Here is a 21,940-nt window from a genome sequence, read left to right as displayed (position 1 = left end):
TCTCTGCTCAGCGTTCAGCCACCCTTTCAAGGAAGCTTATTTCAGGTTTTTTTTTGTGCGTTTGTGTGTTATGTAAACTCCAACATGACATAAATCTAGACACCAGACCAACCACAGCGATGCTGGGTCACGAGGGCTGGCTGCCAGGTTCTCCGGTTCACCACAGGAGTATCAGAACAGATGGAGGCTCAGGCTCTGTGCAGGCCACTCAGTGTGTTTGGCATGCCTAAATCTCACAGCTACTAGTTTTTTGACTACAGAAGTTCTGATTTGCCATCAGTGTATACAGCACAGAGGTCTTGGGTTAAAACCTGCCACCCAGGTGAGGCCTTCCTCTGTGGAAAAGCTAAATTGATCAGAGGTGTGTGGATAGTTGTTGGTCTTCATGTTTTAGCTCTGTGACAGTTTATTTTCCAGGGTATTGCATACATTTTGCACTATGTCAGCAGCCCTGCCATGATCCTAATTTGGAAAAATTGGTTAAGAAAGTGGCTAGATAGATCAAGGTGTGCTGATGCTTAAAAGAAGTGAGAGCACTCACTGCATACAAATCAATTTGATCAATGATAATATTTATTTAGATTAGTAACAGAGAGAGCGTGTGCTGATTGATTGGTTCAGGTGTCAATAGTAATAGTTGAAATGACATTTAAAGAACAGCGAGTAACTGATTGGCTTAGAAAAGGAGATAATTGGAAAAAGTGCAATTCCCCGAGGACAAACAAAGGTTAAATGTTACAGAAAATCTCTCAGATTTAATTTTCGCTAAAGCTTCATCTATGGATTGTTGATAATGTTGATGACAGTTTAGAGCTGAAACGCTTCTTCTTAAATCAAACAAGTCAATCACAGTTTCCCTTTTTATTTCTGAGCATGCAGTGCTCCATTGTGTAGCTGGAAACTGATCTCACTGCAGGGATTCACCCAAATGTCCTGACCTGACTTGCACCTTTTATGCTTTCAAATACAAACACAATTATACAACACCAGCATAATGTCAAGGAGAAAACAATACACACCTTAAGCTAGGCTTCATACCCCCCTCACTTCTACTCTCCGTAGTGTGTCCACAGTCTCACCAAGCCAAACAGAAGACTTCCCCAAAGTATGAAACCTTACCAAAACCAGGAATGGAAAGAAATCCATTTCACTTCTGACTCCACGCTGTCACTGAACAAGAATATTTTGAGGTATGTACAGGTGTCTGGCACAGAGACAAATTAATTAGACTGTGCCCTACAGTCCCAGGTCATGACAGATCAAAGAAAGAAACTTTATTTCATAATTTAGTTTCCAGGTTGGGTCACGTGAGTATTGCTTCACATTGTTGGGTTGCATATGAATGTTTTCTTTGTTTATTTCTTCATTTTTCTTTCTGGTTCTGAAATCATTTCTTCTAAGGTGTGTTTGAAGTGTGCTGCAGAGGTTCCGATCTGATCTTACAAACTTTAAAGACAAAGTTACTTCACCAAGTTAATCTTATTCATCTCTAACATTATATTTTATGTTTTATGTGTGTTTTACGTTGTTTTGCATTTGTTCTGCTGCAGATGCATGGAGGTTAGTGATGGGAGATCGCTGTCAATGGCTCATATCTGCAGAGACCTCATATGTGTAACAGGACACTAAGATTCCAAACTACAGTTGGTAAAATGTGGAGTTAAAGAAACTGTTTACAGAAACATTTTTCTGTAGTTTTATATATGTTCATTTTGCTTAGTGTACTGATTCTTGCAAATTTGTCTTTTTTGACCTCAAAGTGACATCACTGCCTCCTGAGTGGTCACTAATTTCCCCTCTTTATTTGTTGATGCATTACATGGTTAAAGCTTCATTCTTGACAACTTTGCTCTATAAAATAGTAATCTTCATTTTTTTAAATACATACAGACCCCAACATAAACAAAGAGCAGGGAAAGCAACATGCCTCAACAATGTCTCTCCAAAATGGTAAAAATAAAATGCGTTTTTAGCTACGTGTTTCCCTGTTTCTAAATATGGCTGCAGAGTTTTGAGGCTTTTTTTCCACTCTGAAAGTTTTGACTTTATAATTTTAGAAATTTACAGCTTCAATCTCAGAGACTTTTTCCAGCAAATTTATATTGTTATTATTGAAATTTCTTCCTTTCCTTTAGATTTTCTTTTCCTTTGCGTCGTTTTTTTTTCATCTTTTTTTTCTTACATACTGAAAAACGCTCCAAACCAAAACATACAACCATATATTTTTGACACTGTGTGCTAAATTGTGAAATAATTTTATAAGCTATCCCACGTAGTGCACAGTGTACATACTGTATTGTGAATATGGTACACTCCACAGTATACTAAAGTATGCAGGGTTGTCTATTAATTAGCAGTTCAGTGGTGGCTCACCGCTGAAGCAAAGTTTCCTCCTGCTGAAAGGTTTTAATAACGCCGTTGAGCTTTAATTTCACCAAACTTGATTCTTGAGTCTGTTTTTTATCTAACTGCTGCCTCCTGAGTTTCATTATTCTTTCATCAATCTCGGGGGGGAGGAGGTGGGTGTATTGGTAGGGTTGGTAATCATAAACCATGTCAGGATAAATACACGAGTGCATTCACTTTGCAAATGAGGCGACTCTCACTCACTCTGTGCTAATGTTTGCTCGGCCCGGCTGATTGATGACACGCTGATCTGCAGACTCTCATCAGCCTGAATATGAGGAGCTTCACATTCTGACCACAGCGAGTAAAGTAAATAAAGCAGAGCCGAGCTGTCACTTCTGCTCTGATAGCATCGTTCAATATGTTGGAGGTGGGGAAAGAGAAGGAGTAAATTTCAGCTCATTTCAGCTCCACTTTCCAGATGAAAAAGTACCAACATAAGTGAACAAGCAAGTGTAAAGGAAAGATAATTCTATTACAGAGACTGCCCCACTATCGCAGTACAGTGCAATGTTACTCTATATATAGTTTGTATTTTCAGCTCATGTACAGCGATGTTAGTATAAATACAACGGGAGCTTACTACAGTGCACACTACATCTGGGCTTCCTGGTGCTGGCTGTTAAATTACATGAGTGGTTGTGTCTGTTGAACCAGTGCCCTGTGCTGTTTTTATAGGTGGGCTACCCTTGGCCTAAACCCAAAGACTGTATATAAAAGATGAAGATTCTGGATCCTTTATATCTGGCAGCAGTGGGCGACTTCCACAGCAGCAGAGAGACTTCTGCTCTTTGGGGACAGGGGTGATACGGCCAATCACATTGCTGCACATTGCGCATGCTCACAGTAAAGATCAACAAAAACAGTTTCAGCTGTGCGGTGGCACACATATCAACTCTTTATTGAAGTAAAAGCGTTGTGATGGCATGCCACACATGGTAAGCTCCACACCTCATCACCCGTTGATTCACTTTAGTTTAATTTACAGTCACTATTTTAAAATATTCTATTTATTGTTCAATATCGTTTCTTTATTAAATGTATTCATTTTTCCATCACACCTTCCAATGTTTATATGGCGTGCACACATATTAACCTTGCAAGGTCAAAGTTCTGTTTTATGTTATATTAATACATCTTTGTTTGAGTTACCTGGGGGTTGGTGTCCTCCTGTCTGGCAAAAGGTGTGGCAAAGGGCTGGGAGACCTGAAGTACTACTGACAGCCTAATTGGATTGCACCACATGCTTCATTGCCTGGGGGGTGTTTCATGTTTGTTTAAATGTTTTGTATTAGTTGGTAATATGGCAGCCATCTTGTTTTCCCCCGTGTGTGTCATTTGGTTTAGCTAAACCAGTATTTAAGTCCCCTGTGTGTCATTTCAGCAGGTCAGTTTGTCATATGTTTGTTTGAGGTTCTGTTAATTATTCTCTTGAGTTTAGTCTAGTGAGTTGACCTCTTTTATTGGTCTGCCTGTTTAAGTTTTGGCTTTGTTAAATATGTTTTCATATTTTTGGGTCAATAAAACTAGTGATGGGCAGATGAAGCCCCATGAAGCACTGAAGCTTTTCATCCAATTGGTTCACCCCAACGCGAAGCTTCATGAAGCTTCATTTGCTCTAGCAGGACACCTACTGGACGTAAAAATAATAGCTGGCATGAATTTGAAGAGTGTGGCATTTTGCACACAGCCTGTAAATGTCAACAACAAAAGGAGTGTGTAAAACATGTATATTGTAGTGATGGCAGTATACTGTGTATATTTATACTGGCAGTATGGAAAATGATTATTTGGAAATGCTTGAAATGGAAATGATCATTTACTGTGAGGTGAGGTGTGGTTGGGGTGTGGACAGTAGTTGTGCTTTTGTAACGTTGAGGTATGGACAGCTACACACTGAGGCTTTGAGCCTCAGTCCTGCCTGTTCACATTTTATTCTGTAAAAACTAAATTTTCACTGCTTTTACGTCCTTTTTAGTGGGGAGAACATAGCTGGGATTTAATGATTTAACAAATCTTTTGAATCATTTGTCCTCCACAATGCTAAATGGCTGGGAGTCCTCAATCACCATGCTGACCAGGTCTTCATCTATTTGAGATTGTTCTCCTGAGGAAAGACAATAAAGATAAAGCACAAATATAAATATCACACACGTAACTTATAACAGTTGTATAATATTGTTATATCATTTAGTAACATTACTGCATGCTATATTATCATTGCATTTGATGGCTCACCTGGTCTTGCTCCACAATCGGTGTTCCTCTTATTCTCATGCAAAGCTCTGTAGTGCCTAAGCATGGATGAGGTGTTGTTGTTATATCCCAGCTCCCTGGCACATAGCAAACACTTCACCTTGTACAAAAGTCAAGACAGCTCAACATAAATTGTATTGCACCATCAGTATCATGACAATACATCTTCTGTAGAAATTTACATACCTTGTTGGGAGGAATAAAATCAAAATGTTCCCACACAGGGGAGGACATCCTCCTCTTCTTAGCTGGCTCCATTCTCTCCTGACTTTCTCTCCTCACTCTCATAAACCTCCAAACGGTCTCCAAACTCTCTCTAACCGCAACTCTCCATCAAACACCCACATTTTGAATGAAGTCTGAGGGGTTTATATCGCTGTCATATCTCGCGGCAAAGTTCGAACCACTTGATGAACCAGTCACGTGGTACAGCCGGGCAGCGAGGCTTCGGACGTCATCATTTTCAGCTCCTCCCATAAATGAAGCAAGCCTCGATACGCGCTTCGCGGAAACGCCCCCTCCATTACTCGACACACGCTCCGAAGCCTCGATACAGAACGTCCCATCACTAAATAAAACCCCTTTTTTGAATTAAAACCACCTGTATCCTTTATGCTTTACTGCTTGGTCCCTGACAAGTGTAAATGGGCTGATTCTTATGTAGTGCTTTTCTACTCTACTTGAGGACTCAAAGCACTTTGTACAACATGTCTCATTCACACACAGTGATGTGCAGATGAATGTATCAGGAGCAAAGGTAAGGCATCCAAATACGGAATATCAGTGGCACCCGTTATCCCTGAGCACATCCACAGGGGAAAAATCTCCACATTACATTCTCCTTCGCTCACATTTGGGCTTCACTTTTCCTCATGTCTAGCATGAAGTAATCCACTCAGTGAGAAAATGGATATTTTGTGGTAAGAATGTTTTTACCAAAGAAAAGAAGAGTAATCTTCCTTGGAGGCTCAGGCACACATCAATTTAATCAGGATTCCTGATCGTGCTTTGGCAAGATTCTTAGTTAAGTTTGTGGTGTGTTTGTGATGCATGTGTAGGAACTTGTCATCATAGAAACTGTCTGTGTGTGCTTGGAAAAAGAAAAAGAAACCCCTCAACCCTGATATAGCAAACACTAACATTACAGCTAAGTGGTGGATTTCTCCGTTTCAGTGCAGCTAGCCAACGGCGAAGAATGAAACGTGAACAGTACATTCTCGGTTTGATCATACACTCATAGCTGCAGATAGGGGCAGTGCAAAAGTGTCTCTAGTTAGCTAACATAAACTAATGCTAACTAACTGTTAGCATTCTAATAATACAAGGTGGTACTACTTATACTCTAAAATCTTAAACCAGTTATTTCTTCAATCCAGCTTCACAAACAACATTAAATAAATGACAGTTCCATAATGGAAATTGGCCTTATTACATGTTGTCTCTTACGTCCACTTAAAGCTGCGGCCTCCAGTACAACTGGACTGATTTTTTTTTAATGATATGGTAACTTCTTTGCCAAGAGGTTGGGGATGCTCAGCATAAATGCGCTACTATTCCTTCCAATTTTGAACATATTGCTTTTAAAAAGAGTCAGCTGATGTGTAGGCCTGCTAACTTTGGTGGATTGGTCCCATTGGCTGCACCACGCTATCACTAATAGAGCCACTAAATTAAAATTTTTCATGCAGACTCAGTGTTTATATTTTAAAAGCATTTGGGGGCATTGAGGGCATCTATGTGACAAGAGCAGGAATATTAACTTTGCTTTTTCCTGAAGCGGGTGTATCCAATCAGAAATAGGCAGCCCAGCAGTGACAGTTTACTTACTCTGCCTTCGGCTGCTTTGGTCTTTTTTTTTTTCTAGATGTTGGTTCAAATGTGAACACTTTTTTTCCCTGTGCTTCAGGTTTTTCAGCTCGTCTCAGCCTGCAGGTGAGATGTCAGGCCTGCGCTCCTTTCATGGCACCATCAGCATTACATGAGATGTGTTTGGGAAGCGTGGGATTTTTCAGCCTTGCGTTTCTGTTTCACCTCCAGCCTGAACTACTGTGCACAAATTATTCATGTGGTGTCACGTCAAGGAGCTGCTGCAGCATCTGCCTGCGGGGACAGCCTCAGTGTGTGCGTGTGTATCATATATAGTAAACCAACTGGGGTATTGTCTGAGAATGTGTGTTATGTAAGGGTGTGTGTGTGTGTGTGTGTGTGTGTGTGTGTGTGTTGTAATTCCCACTCCAAATCAAAGTCTCTGACAGCTGCCTTAATGCCGGCTGCCTCTCAAGTGATGAAGGACCTGCTGCTTGTCGCCGCGGATACCTCCATCACCCTCCTCCTCCCCCCTCCCTGTTGACGGCGAATCAATCACTCCATCCGTTCGCCACTCTGTATCCCTGACACTGGCATGTATAATTAAAGTTTATTCCCCCGGACCTCCCAGCTCAGCCCATTCCTGCAGCTTCCCTGAACAGCCTGCCACTACCACAGAAGAAGATAAATATGAAATGGACATTCATATTTCACAAATCAGAGTGACAGAGGGAAACGGACTGCCATGTGGCCGATTTCTCAGAGGAGGCCTGCTGTTGCTCAGTTATCGCACAGATTCCTCCAAATGATCCTTTAGATATTAGGAGGAATGATGGGTAAGTGTTAAGATTGAATTTTTCATTTTACACTGAAAGCCTCTTCACAGTGTGAATATTGAGCTTTGTCTTCAAGTAAAAACCAGAATGTCCAAGAAATGACCAAAAAGGGGCCTTTTTCCGGCCCCTCTCTCTCTCTCTCTCTCTCTCTCACACACACACACACACACACACACACACACACACACACACACACACACACACACACACACACACACACATATATATATGTGCTCCGATTACCACGGGGACCACTGTTACCTTCACCCTCCACATCCTCTCGAGCTCTTCTCTGAGCCCTTGGTATTTCTCCAGCTTCTCGTGTTCCTTCTCCCTGATATTGCTGTCATTCGGAACCGCTACATCGATCACTATGGCCATCTTCTTCTGTTTGTCTACCACCACTATGTCCGGTTGGTTAGCCACCACCATTTTGTCCGTCTGTATCTGGAAGTCCCACAGGATCTTAGCTCGGTCATTCTCCACCACCCTTGGGGGCATCTCCCATTTTGACCTCGGGACTTCCAGGTTATACTCGGCACAGATGTTCCTGTACACTATGCCGTCCACTTGGTTATGGCGTTCCATGTATGCCTTGCCTGCTAGCATCTTGCACCCTGCTGTTATGTGCTGGATTGTCTCTGGGGTATCTTTACACAGCCTGCACCTGGGATCTTGCCTGGTGTGATAGACCCCAGCCTCTATGATGTTGGGTATCAAAGAATCCATAGGTCCATCATCCTATTCATGTAGCCCCTTCCGCCGGGGTTACTTGCATAGTAGGGGGCAGTACCCTCCATGGAGAAGGAGGCTAGAGGGCAAGATCAAAGTAGCACGGAGGGAGGTTAACCAACTAACGGAGTTGCAGAAAGGTGCGACAAAGAAGGCCTTGGAAACTGCCAAGCAAAGACTCACAGCCTTGGCCAGCCGCTTGAGGAGGTACACCAGAGAGATAGAAGGCAGGAGAATAAACCAGCTGTTCTCCACAGAACCAGCAAAGGTGTACTCTCAGTGGCAAGGGAACAATATGAAAACAGCACCACCAAGGCTGGAGACGGAGCAATACTGGAAGAGCATATGGGAGAAGGACGCAACCCATAACGGCAATGCTCAGTGGCTAGTGGATCTGAGGGCAGACCACAGCGACCTCCCTGAACAGGGTCCAGTAACCATCACAGTGGCAGATATCCAAGAAAGGGTCTCCAGTATGAAGAGTTGGACAGCACCAGGGCCCGACATGGTTCACGCCTACTGGCTGAAGAAGCTGACTGCACTCCACGAGCATCTGGCAGCACAAATGAACCAGCTGCTAGTTAACGAGAGACACCCAGAATGGCTAACCGAAGGTCGAACAGTTCTGATCCCCCGAGGACCCCAAGAAGGGACCGGTCCCATCCAATTACCGACCAATAACCTGCCTCAGTACTACATGGAAGCTCCTGTCAGGCATCATATCGAATAAGATGAACAGGCACATGGGTCAATACATGAAAGGGATTGGCAAGAATACCAAAACATCAGCTACTGGTAGACAGAACAGTCAGCCGAGACTGCAAGACCAGACTGACCAACCTGTGCACTGCCTGGATTGATTACAAGAAGGCCTATGACTCAATGCCCCACAGCTGGATACTGGAATGCTTAGAATTGTACAAGATCAACAGGACCCTAAGAGCCTTCGTCAGGACCTCAATGGGGATGTGGCGTACAACACTAGAGGCCAACTCCAAGCCCATAGCACAAGTCACCATCAAGTGCGGGATCTACCAAGGAGATGCTCTGTCCCCACTGCTGTTCTGCATAGGTCTGAACCCCCTCAGTGAGATCATTAACAAGACTGGCTACGGATACCGACTACGGAATGGAGCAGTTGTCAGCCACCTCCTGTACATGGATGACATCAAGCTGTATGCCAAGAGTGAACGAGACATCGATTCACTGATCCACACTACCAGGCTATACAGCAATGACATTTGAATTTGGTTCGGACTGCAGAAGTGTAGTCGAATGGTAACAAAGAGAGGGAAGGTAGTCAGAACTGAGGGGATTGAACTACCAGAAGGCAACATTGCAGACATAGAGGACAGTTACAAGTACCTGGGGATCGCGCAGGCAAATGGGAACCATGAAGAGGCCGCTAGAAAAGCTGCAACCACCAAGTACCTGCAGAGGGTCAGGCAAGTCCTGAGGAGTCAGCTGAACGGTAAGAACACGATCCGGGCCATCAACACCTATGCCCTGCCCGTGATCAGGTACCTTGCTGGGGTAATTGGCTGGCCAAAGGAGGAGATAGAAGCCACTGACATAAAGGCAAGAAAGCTCCTTACCATGCATGGAGGGTTTCACCCCAAGTCCAGCACCCTGAGGCTGTACGCTAAGCGGAAGGAAGGGGGCCGGGGACTGGTGAGTGTCAGCACCACAGTCCAGGATGAGACAACGAACATCCAAGAATACATTGGGAAGATGGCCCCAACTGACCGAGTGCTCAGTGAATACCTCAGGCAGCAGAAACCCAAGAAAGAGGAGGGAGACGAGGAACCATCATGGAAGGACAGGCCCCTGCACGGTATGTACCACCGGCAGATAGAGGAGGTGGCTGATATCCAGAAATCCTACCAGTGGCTGGACAAAGCTGGACTGAAAGACAGCACAGAGGCACTAATCATGGCAGCACAAGAACAAGCTCTGAGTACAAGATCCATAGAGCCTGGGGTCTATCACACCAGGCAAGACCCCAGGTGTAGGCTGTGTAAAGATGCCCCAGAGACAATCCAGCACATAACAGCAGGGTGCAAGATGCTAGCAGGCAAGGCATACATGGAACGCCATAACCAAGTGGTCGGCATAGTGTACAGGAATATCTGTGCCGAGTATAACCTGGAAGTCCCGAGGTCAAAATGGGAGATGCCCCCAAGGGTGGTGGAGAATGACCGAGCTAAGATCCTGTGGGACTTCCAGATACAGACGGACAAAATGGTGGTGGCTAACCAACCGGACATAGTGGTGGTAGACAAACAGAAGAAGACGGCCGTAGTGATCGATGTAGCGGTTCCGAATGACAGCAACATCAGGGAGAAGGAACACGAGAAGCTGGAGAAATACCAAGGGCTCAGAGAAGAGCTCGAGAGGATGCGGAGGGTGAAGGTAACAGTGGTCCCCGTGGTAATCGGAGCACTAGGTGCGGTGACTCCCAAGCTAGGCGAGTGGCTCCAGCAGATCCCGGGAACAACATCGGAGATCTCTGTCCAGAAAAGCGCAGTCCTGGGAACAGCTAAGATACTGCGCAGGACCCTCGAGCTCCCAGACCTCTGGTAGAGGACCCGAGCTTGAAGGATAAACCGCCCGCAGGGGCGTGCTGGGTGTTTTTTATATATATATATATATATATATATATATATATATATATACCCACAGGAGTGGGCGCTGGAGCCTATCCCAGCTGTCTTAGGGCAGGGCAGGGTACACCCTGAACAGATCACCAGTCTGTTGCAGGCTGTATGCAGTTACAGCCCAATGCATATTCCTCTTGCTTCGTCACCTTGCTCACTTTGATTCTGGAGTGTACACTACATGTTGCTGATAAAGTTTAATCTTCACAGTTTATGTGATCTGCATCACAGCAAGGTGCATTTGCATCTCCAGATGGGTGAACATCATATTTGGCGCAGAATCAAACTATCTGAGGCCGATCAACTGAAACACAAGTGATCAGCTACTTAAAAACAGATTTGACTGCTTCTGAACCAAACCTTGTGTTGCAGTCATGAAAATATAAGCCCTTTAAAACCATTTTGACAGTGCCACGAGTTACTGGCAACATGTAATTTAACTCAAATGCGGAGGCAGAGAGAAGAAATGTGGTTAAAAGGCAGACTTCCTGTGAAGAGGTGGGACAGCAGAACGAGACAAGCAGCTCAGCGGGACGCAGCAAACAGGTGCCGGGCGAGAGTGCAACAGGTACGAGGAAAACAGAATGAGAGTGCTGGAGCAGCAGAACTGACGTGATAGAGCTGAATGAGAACACTATTTATACACACTCTCTGAGGCTGATTAAGAATGAGAGGCAGCTGGGGGGGCAGGTGACACATGAGTGGGTAAAGCGATCTGTAGAGGAGGAAAACGCTTTCAGTGGCCAAAGTTAGTTAGCATTTAAAAATGTCCAACCTTTAAAAAAGTACAAACTATATATAGAGTAACATTGCACTGTACTGCGATAGTGGGGCAGTCTCTGTAATAGAAGTATCTTTCCTTAACACTTGCTTGAATGAGACAGTAAGAAACTATGATTCTTACTGCATCTCAGTGGTGAAAGACTCGAAGGAAACAAAGGTTCAAAGATTTTTGCAGCACACAAGAAGGAATTTTTGAAGAAATCCATACAGTGTTTGTGATTAGACATGATTGTCACAGAATCTGTAATCTTTTACAGATTCCTCCTTATTAACCACATCCTCAATTCCTTTCCTTAGCTTCTAAACTCTTTATGTCTTAGTCCCTCCCAGCTGAGATACAAGTGGTGGAGGTGAGGAACTGATGATGTCATGATCTGCTGTAATGCAAGCAGGACGTGGACCAAAATGCAGGACTCAACACACACAGGGATAACTCAAAGAGGCAGCTTTAATTGCACTGTAGCAGAAAATAGACTAGAAACAAAAATCAAAAACCAGAGAACTAGAAACTAAGAACGAGGAACTAAGACACTGGAAAACTAGGAGGGACAACAAGGAACATGGAGGGAAATACATACACAGCACATAGAAGTGGTACAACGGACAGAGGAAAACAACTTAAATATACAGAGGGATAACGAGGGAACGAGACACAGGAGGAGAGCACAGCTGGGACTAATTAGATATAAAGAGACCAGGGAAGCAAAGCAGAATACATCACACACAAGACAGGGACTATCAAAATAAAACAGGAAACAGGAGACATGCATGGAGACGCAGACTTGACAAGTAGGCACGACTGACTGTGGAGACACAGGAGATGAACAAACACAGAGACTAAACACAGACTGGGATAAAGACTAAGAGAGACAAAAATAAGATAACTGAGAACGAACGAAAACAACAACAATAATCAAAGAATATAATATTAGAACTGAAACACAAATAGAGGCAGAGGATGTGTATTAAAAATATAACTAAGTGATGCCAATTAAGATTAATTATAATTTTTTAAATACTTATCAATATTTTAATAACACACAGTAAAGAACAAAGTTGTATCACCTTGAGTTACTGAAGAAGCTCATCAATAAAAAGGAGTAGTTTGTATGGTTTGTATGTTCCAGCTGTGGCCACGCCTCTGTATTTTCTACCTGAAAGAAGCACTTCTGCAAAGAATACACCTGTGTAGCCTCATCTCTGTCTGTCCTCCACATGTACGTCAACTGAGGCAGTCTTCAACTTTTCATTCTAGGATTGATTTCATGGTACCTACAGGTACCTATGACAAAACAAGATGTGGCTCCATCCACTGAAGTGGAGCAGGGATGAAGAATAAAGATGAAAATATGGTGGTAGGTGGAAAGAACTGAAAGTAGCCATGAGCACTGGTCTGGTTAACAAGTACAGTAAGACACTGAAATGACTGAACAGAAGTAGAATAGAAATACAATAGAATTAGCCTTAATTGTCCATCATTGGGCAAATTCAGGTGTTCCAGTAGCAAAGTGACAGGCAGAAGGGGCATGCAAATTCATACAAAAAGAAAGAATATAAAATGGAAAAAAAAAGAAATAAGATAGAGTACAGTAAGACTTTTTTTTAATGTACAAAATATGCTCCAAATTTGTGTTTAAAAAGTGATACATGATTGGCTTAGAGACAGAAATAATGACCAAACATATCTGGTTTAATACAAAGATCTCAGTCAGCTGATGTGATACACTACCTGTGGCGCGGGTGTGGTCACTGGCCCGCTGCAGAGGAGGGGTGACACGGTGAGCTCCCGGGGCGGCGTGGAAGCGGGGCTGAACAGGTGTTTGGGACGAGTGAGTGATTGTGACTCTTCTTATGTTTCAGTGACAGTCGAGGGAAGAGAGCGGCGTGACCACTGAGCGGGAGTGTCTGTGTCCTGTGCGTTTAAGTCAAAACCACAGCTATAATAAACTAAGTGTGTGTCACCATACCCATACACACCATACCCACGGTGTGAGTGTGCGTGTGTTGGGGTCCGACGTCACAGTACCACTCACTGGAAAAGTAAAAAAGAAACAGCTGGAGAAACAATTTGCAACTAATCAGGTTAACCAGCAACAGGCCAATAACATGACAAGGTATAAGAAGAGCATCTTTCTCAGAAGTAAACATGGGCAGAGAGTCGCCAATCTCCAATTCACCAAAGGACTGAATATCTCATTATCTGCAATTCATAAAATTATCAACCGAGAAATCTTTGTGCAAGGGACAAGGCTGGAAATCAATATGAGATACTCATGCTCTTCAGACCCTCAGGCAGTAGTGCATTACAAACAGGCATGACTCTGTGATGGAAATCAGTGCATGAGCTCAGGAAAACTTCCAGAAATCTGTGAACACAACTCAGTGTGCCATCCACATGCAGGTTAAAGCTCCATCATGCAAAGAAGGAGCCAGATCAGAATACGATACGGAGATGCTGCCATCTTCTCTGGACTAAAGCTTGTTTAAAATGCACTGATGCAAAGTGGAAAACTGATCTGAGGTCAGTTGAATCAAAATGTGAAATTCTTTTTGGAAAACAGGGACACAGTGTCCTCCAGACTGAAGAGGAGAGGGACCATCCGGCTTCTTATCAGGAGTCAGTTCAAAGCCTGTATCTCTGATAGGAGGGCACCAGTGCCTATGGAACTGATAGCTTGCACATCTGGAAAGAAACCATCTGGTCTTATGGGGTGGCTGTAGCTCAGGTGGCAGAGCAGGTCAGTCACTAACCAGAAGGTTGGTGGTTCGATCCCAGGCTGCCTCCTGGCTGCATGCCAAATATCCTTGGGCAAGATACTAACCCCATGTTTGCCTACTGGTGGTGGTCAGAGGGCCCGGTGGCGCCAGTGTCCGGCAGCCTCGCCTCTGTCAGTGCGCCCCAGGGCAGCTGTGGCTACAATGTAGCTTGCCGTCACCAGTGTGTGAATGGGTGAATGACTGAATGTAGTGTAAAGTCCTTAGGGACTGAGTAAAGCGATATACAAATGCAGGCCATTTGCCATCTAAAAGGTATATCCAGGTTTTAGAGATTCGAAGCAGAAGCATCTGCCTGCAATCCAGACTAACATTGGTTGCTGAACCAACAGGAAACATGTTTAAGTTTAGTTTAAATCTTTGTTCTGTTGCAAATAAAATGTGGGCTTATGACATTTGTGTTCTGTTTTTATTTACATTTTACAAAGCCGTCAAACTTGTTTAGGGGTTGTATGAATGCAAATATTTCAGCAATAAATAAGTCAGCATTAGAGTTAAAGTTTTAAATATGGGCTCATACAAGATGGCGCTGGAGTGACGGCAGCCTTTCCAAGTAGCTCTGCAACACCGCACCTTTTTTGTTAACTTTAACTTTTTAGACTAGGCTTTTCAAACTTTTTTTCACCTTCCTCTACTTATACCTCTTAGATATAGCGATACAAGATGGATAATGCACTTTTCAAAACTTCTGGAACCAGCTCCTTCATCTATTCGAGAGTGGAGCTGCTGGCACTAAGAACAAAGGGACAGACCGGCATGCGACACAACATCCCGGCCGAGCTAAAGAGGAGCTACAGAGGCTGCAAAGCTGGAGCGAGGAGAGCGGATCACCGGAGGCGATTCAAACCATCAATCCCGACAGTGATCATGGGCAACGTGAACTCGTTACAGAATAAGATTGACGAACTGTCAACGCTCTGAACAACCACAGACTATACCGTGAGTGCAGCTTGTTTATCTTCACGGAGACGTGGCTAACCGAGCTAACGCCGCAGGCTAACATAGACCTATGTGGTTTCACATCCGTGAGAGCCGATAGGGACACGCAGGCCAGCGGAAAAAGCAGAGGTGGGGGACTCATTGTCTACGTTAACAACAGATACTGTAACCCTGGACACGTCTCCGTTAAAGTTTCGGTATGCCGTCCGGACCTGGAGCTGCTAGCTGTTAGCTTGTGGCCATATTATCTACCTCGGGAGTTCAGTCATGTGATATGTGTGTGTGTTTACATCCCTCCGAGGGCCGACCCAACAGCTGCCTGTGAGAAAATACACACAGTCACAGCAAGACTTCAGACACAAAACCCCGAGGCTTTCATTATTATATCTGGAGACTTTAACCATGCCACACTGGATTCTACTCTGGCTGCTTTTCACCAGTTTGTGAATTGTTCCACAAGGAGCAACAGGACAATTGACCTACTGTATGCTAATGTGAGAGATGCATACAGAGCCACCCCCCTCCCCCCACTAGGGAAGTCAGACCACAACCTGGTTTACCTACAGCCACAATACACACCCCTCGTCCAAAGGCAGCCTGTCACAACGCGCTCCATCCGGAGATGGACCCCAGAAAAGGAGGATGCTCTGAGAGACTGCTATGACACCACAGACTGGGATGTGCTCCTGAGCCCACATGGTGAGGACATAGAGGGGGCGACACACTGTCTTACAGACTACCTCAACTTTTGTGTGGACACAGTCGCCCCTGCTAAGACGGTACGGTGTTATCCTAATAACAAACCGTGGGTAACACAGGAAGTCAAAGCTGTCCTCAACATGAAGAAGAAGGCTTTCAGGAGCAAAGTGAAGGAGGAGATGAAAGCAGCACAGCGGGAGGTGAAACGCTGCCTGAGGGAAGCAAAGGACACCTACAGGAGGAAGGTGGAGCAGAAGTTGGAGAGGAACAATATGAGGGAGGTCTGGAATGGTGTGAAAACCATCACAGGCCACAACACCAAGAAAAGCACAGTGGGGGGGACTGTGGAGAAGGCAAACGAACTCAACAACTTCTTCAACAGGTTTGACCAGCCCACAACCCCCCCCCCCCACCCTCACCTTTACTACAGAGTCCTCTCCCCACTCTCCTGCCTCCCTCGCTTCCCCCCCTTCCTGACGCCATGACACCCCCCTCCTCCAATCCCTCTCTCAGCAGCAAGACATCTCCCCCCCCTCCCCCCCTCCCAAACATCTCCCAGTGTCACAGTGGATCAGGTCAGGAGGCAACTGAGGAAGCTTCGCCCCAGAAAGGCAGCAGGCCCAGACAAGGTGTGTCCTAGGATGCTAAAGGCGTGTGCTGCTGAACTTGGGGAGCCGCTACAACGAGTCTTCAACCTCAGTCTGCGACTGGGGAGAGTGCCCGCCCTATGGAAGACATCCTGCATCGTCCCGGTCCCCAAAAGGAACCGGCCCAATGAGCTGAATGACTTCCGACCGGTGGCACTGACGTCACATCTTATGAAGACTCTAGAGCGGCTCTTCCTCAACCTCCTCCGACCACAGGTACAACATGCCCAGGACCCACTACAGTTTGCATACAAGGCGGGTGTCGGAGTGGAGGATGCCATCCTGTACCTCCTACACAGAGCCCACTCACACCTGGATGGGGGAAAAGGCACGGTCAGGATCCTGTTTCTTGACTTTTCCAGTGCCTTTAATACCATCCGGCCCTGTATGCTTCAGGAAAAACTGAACAGGATGGAGGTGGACCCCTGCCTGGTGGCCTGGATCTCCGACTACCTCACCGACAGACCACAGTACGTCAGGCTGAAGGACATCACGTCTGACACTGTGGTCAGCAGCACAGGAGCACCACAGGGAACTGTGCTGTCCCCTCTTCTCTTCACCCTGTACACCTCTGACTTCTGCTACAACTCTGAATTATGCCATATTCAGAAGTTTGCAGATGACACGGCCATCATGGGGTATATCTGGGATGATCAGGAAGAGGAGTACAGAAGTCTGGTGAGGAACTTTGTCGCATGGAGTCACACAAACCACCTGCAACTCAACACCTCAAAGACTAAGGAACTGGTTGTGGACTTCGGGAGGTCCAGAGAAGGTCCACTGCCGGTTCAGATAGAGGGGGAGGAGGTGGAGGTGGTCAACAAGTACAAGTACCTCGGGCTGTGGGTGGACAATAAACTGGACTGGTCATGCAACACAGAGCACCTGTATAAAAAAGCCCAAAGCCGACTGTACTTCCTCAGGAGGCTGAGGTCTTTTAACATCTGCAGGAAGCTCCTGAGGATGTTTTACCAGTCGGTGGTTGCTGGAGTACTTTTCTATGCTGTGGTGTGCTGGGGGAGCAGCACAGCAAAGAAGGACTCATCCAGGCTGGAGAAACTGATCAGGAGGGCTAGCTCTGTGGTCGGCATGAAGCTGGACACTCTGGTGACAGTGGCAGAGAAAAGGACACTAAAGAAACTGATGGACATTATGAACAATGCTGGGCATCCTCTGCACACGGCCATAAACAACCAGAAGAGTCTGTTCAGTGACAGGTTGCTTCTCCCAAAGACAAGAACTAACAGACTTAAAAACTCCTTTGTCCCACACGCCATCAAACTGTTTAACTCCTCTCTGGAGGGGAGAGGGAGGGGAAACAGGAGGACAAAGGAGGGGGGAACAACTAAGCTGTAGTGCCTCTTCACCTCACTGTACAATACCTTGTGCAATACTTTTTGTAAATAGTCAACAGTGCAATAGACTCAATACTTGAAATGTGCAATTCACTTGTATTTTTATTTTTTATTCCTATTTATTCTATTTATCCCCTTTGTATATTTTATTTATATTTGTTTCTGTATTTATATATGTGTGTGTGTGTGTGTGTGTGTGTGTGTGTGTGTGTGTGTGTGTGTGTGTGTGTGTGTGTGTGTGTGTGTGTGTGTATATATATATATATATAACAATTCTGTAACTGTAACTTCGGTCGTTGCTGTGCTTTTTTTGGAAATCGAATTTCCCAGAGGAACCCACCCGAGGGATTAATAAAGTTCTATCTTATCTTATCTTATCTTATAATCATTCATAGATGATGAATCATTGGACCCGAAGGTTCAGTGGGGATTGACATTGGGTGAAAGGCATCCATCACCATCACGGCCCTGAACTTGCGTATTATATTTACTTTAAACCTCCCTATTAGAAAGACTTCTGTTTTAAACTGTTGCATTAATGGTGTATTTATTGACTCAGTCCAAGCTCATGGGTATAATCTGAGATAGCAGACTATCTATCTCTAATTGATATGTCTGAAGTTTAAAGATGTGCAAAATTTCTGACATGAAAATCAATTGGACTGCTAATGCAAGCTTTCATATCGTCTCGTCTCAGTTATTGGCCTGAACAGTCTAAAGGGACAATGGATCAGATCATACATATAATGTAAATGGGACAAAACAGTGTTGCTGTGAATACAGAACAAACACTCTCACATTTGATAGATGTATAGGCTTTTTAAATGGTAAAAGATTATTTAGTACTACTATTTATTATGAACATGTTACAAAGACTCTGTTAGAAGGCTCTGCGGTGAGATCTTCATGAGAGAATGAATTTAAACACTGTGAGGAATTGAATTTACTACAAAAAAGAAATAACAGTAATCACTAAATTCAACATTTTAAGCATTTAGATATAAAAGAATAACCAACATCTCGAGTTCAAGCAAAGCTGGTGTTACCGTGGGTGTGCGTCATTCATCTTACTTATCTTGAAATATTGTGTCATCCAGTTGTTAAGTGATGATGTATGAATCCTGCTTCCGGGTCCAAACTACTCTGCGTTTATTAAAGCTGTTATGTTTTTAACATGTTTTAATGCTTTGAATCTTGTTCTATTTAATCTCAACAAGATCCTAAAAAAGTCAGCGATCACTGTCGGCTTCTCTTTGTTTTGATAACTACTGTTCATTTTAAAGCTCAGTTTTTAAAACCTTAAGATGTAATTACAGTCCAGCCCATGCAGCAGTATATTAATAACTAACCTCGTATTGTGGATGGATTATCTCAGTTGTTCTCCTGACTGAAGTTTGGTCTGTTTACAGCATCCTGCCATGCGATTGCATTTGTCCCTAACCATCGGGAACCCTCACGGTAACTTTTATCAAGTGGGAAAAAGTTAGCATTCATCCTCCAGCTTCACTGTGTTTATATTATGCTAACATAGCTGTGTAGCTAGCCACCGTGTAGCACATCATTATATACCAGCTAGCCCAACTTCAGTAACCCTAAAAACGTCACCGTCGCTGTTTGGTTTCCTGTCTTCATTTATGCCTGAAGTAATAGCTAAGCTGTACTTTTTAACTTTTTAGAAATCCCTCAGTCAGGACATGGTAATCTTTAGATGGAAACTAGTGAGCTAACTTCCTGCTAACTTCAAACTCTGTTAAACTTCACGACTTCTGTTTTCATGGATGCCTGGATGTTAAACTTAGTTGTTACACCTGGTAGAGCAGCCACACTGATCATTTTATTAAAGATGGAAGAATTTAGGCAGAATTTGCAACGCTCAGTGATACCGCTGTGTTCCTTAGACTTTGGGACCTAAAGTGGAGTTTGGACCAGGAAACGGCTAATGAAGCTGGACCTAAAGACCGGGTTGCAGTATGTATGCTGTTGTGGTGCATCGTGACACTTCTTTCCATACACACAGTTAAATTTAAACTCCTTCCATTACACCGGCTAGCTTCATGCGTCTTTAACCACACACACAAAGTTTTTAAAAAATAACAGCAGGGAAATTTTCATTTTGTGTGTTTTTAAGTTTAGCGGTTTCACAAAGAAGCAGCAACTGGTCTTAAAAACAGTTTTCTGTGAAGGTTAGGACGCGTTGTCCTTTTTATTTTTAACTGTAATGTGGAACAACAAAACAGGATGAGTGGGGAAGGGCCCAGCAGGCTGCAGCTGGATGTCTGGGATAGCTGCTACCCATAACTGCACATACTTCTGTTTCTCTTTTTATGATAATGAGTCCAGTTTTTTTCTATTTAACACTTTTTACTTTGCTCCAATTAGGATCCTGAAAAGCAACAATTTCGTGTTATTTTGACAATTATATCAGCACCAAAACTGAATAAAAAGTGAGCGGCAGTGTGTGTGTGTTTTCTACCAGTGTGTGCGCTTATTTGTTTATTTCTAGGTGTATTAAAGAGAAAATGGCTTAGAGAATAATTCAGCAAACCTCAGACCTCAGCTTAGTTTCCACACACACACACACATACGCTCACAAATGAAAGAACAAAGAGTGATTTCCTCATTAGGAGCGTTTTTAATGCATGAAGAGGTAATTTATTCATGAAAATGAACAAATGATTTATTCGGCCTGAAACTTTTAGCAGCCGTTGTGTTCAGATATACGTTATTATTGTTATTATTGGCGTCTTGCTGTGGCGCCACTTTATCGCTGCGGCATTATGTATGCACAGCTGATTAAAAGAGTTTTGATCACCTCTGAAAATTACAGTTTTAACAGGTAGCACTGGTAATTAGCGAGCGCCAGCAATGTTACTCACAAGTAAGCAGCTTCAATAACACGTCCTCTTTTTTTTCTTATGAGCTTTACTTTTTTAATTCAGACGTTGGATGCTCTTTTCAACTCATGGTTCTGCTCATTTTATTCAATTCCATTTTTTTTTACCTCTGGTTATTTGTCTTCTTGTTCTTCACCAAACATTTTCACCTTGTTAAAAAAAAAGTTTCTCAAAAGTGTTGTTTTCAAAGTGCACCATACTTATTCCTCCTTCTTCTTCTTTCTGCTGCTGCTTTAAGGCTCTCCACAGCAGATCATCTGCCTCCTCCTCCTATCCCAGCATCCTCCTCTGACACACCAACCCCACATGTGCTCCTTCACTACATCCATGAATTCTCCCTGAGGTCTTCCTCTTTCCTCCTGCCTGGCAGCTCCATCTCCATCATCCTTTGTCCAGTATATCCACCCTCCCTCCTCTTCACAAACCATCTCACCCTGAGTTCTCTCTCTGATGGACTCTATACGTGTCCAGCATGCCCACTCCCAATGAACACCTGAGAATCTTAAGCTCAGCCTCCTGCCTCCCTCTCATTCACAAACATGTATTCTCTCTTGCTTCTCCTGACTTTCATTCCTCTTCTCTCCAGCTCATACCTCCATCTCTCCAGGCTCTCCTCCACCTGCTCTCTACTCTCACTACAGATCAGTGTTGTCTGCAAATATCAGAATCCACAGAGACTCCTCCCTTACCTCATCTGTCAGCCTGTCCATTGCCTCTGCAAACAAGGAGCTCAGAGCAGATCCCTGATGTAATCCCACTCCCAACTTGAACCCATCTGTCACTCCTACCACACACCTCACCACTGTCTCATAAATGTCTGGCACCACCCTTACATACCTCTCTGCCACTCTGGACTTCCTCATTCAGCAACACACTTCCTTTCCTCGATCCACAAACACACAGTGAAGCTCCTTCGGTACTCTCAAAGCAAACATCACATCTGTAGAGCTCTTTCTTAGCACAAAGCTACACTGCTGCTCATAGATCGTCCCCCCTCTTCTTAAGCTAGCTTCAACAACTCTCTCTTTTATTCAGTGTATAGCTCTTCAGCTTCATGCCTCTGTTGTTACTACAGCTCTGCACGCCTCGAAGTGCTCTTACAAACAATTTCTACATTACACGGGCTATTTATCATTCAATGTGTACTACAATCAT

The sequence above is a fragment of the Astatotilapia calliptera genome, chromosome 2 (genome assembly GCF_900246225.1).
Source record: "Astatotilapia calliptera chromosome 2, fAstCal1.2, whole genome shotgun sequence".
In the NCBI taxonomy this organism is placed as follows: Eukaryota; Metazoa; Chordata; class Actinopteri; order Cichliformes; family Cichlidae; genus Astatotilapia; species Astatotilapia calliptera.
Note: the sequence above shows the minus strand (reverse complement) of the source record.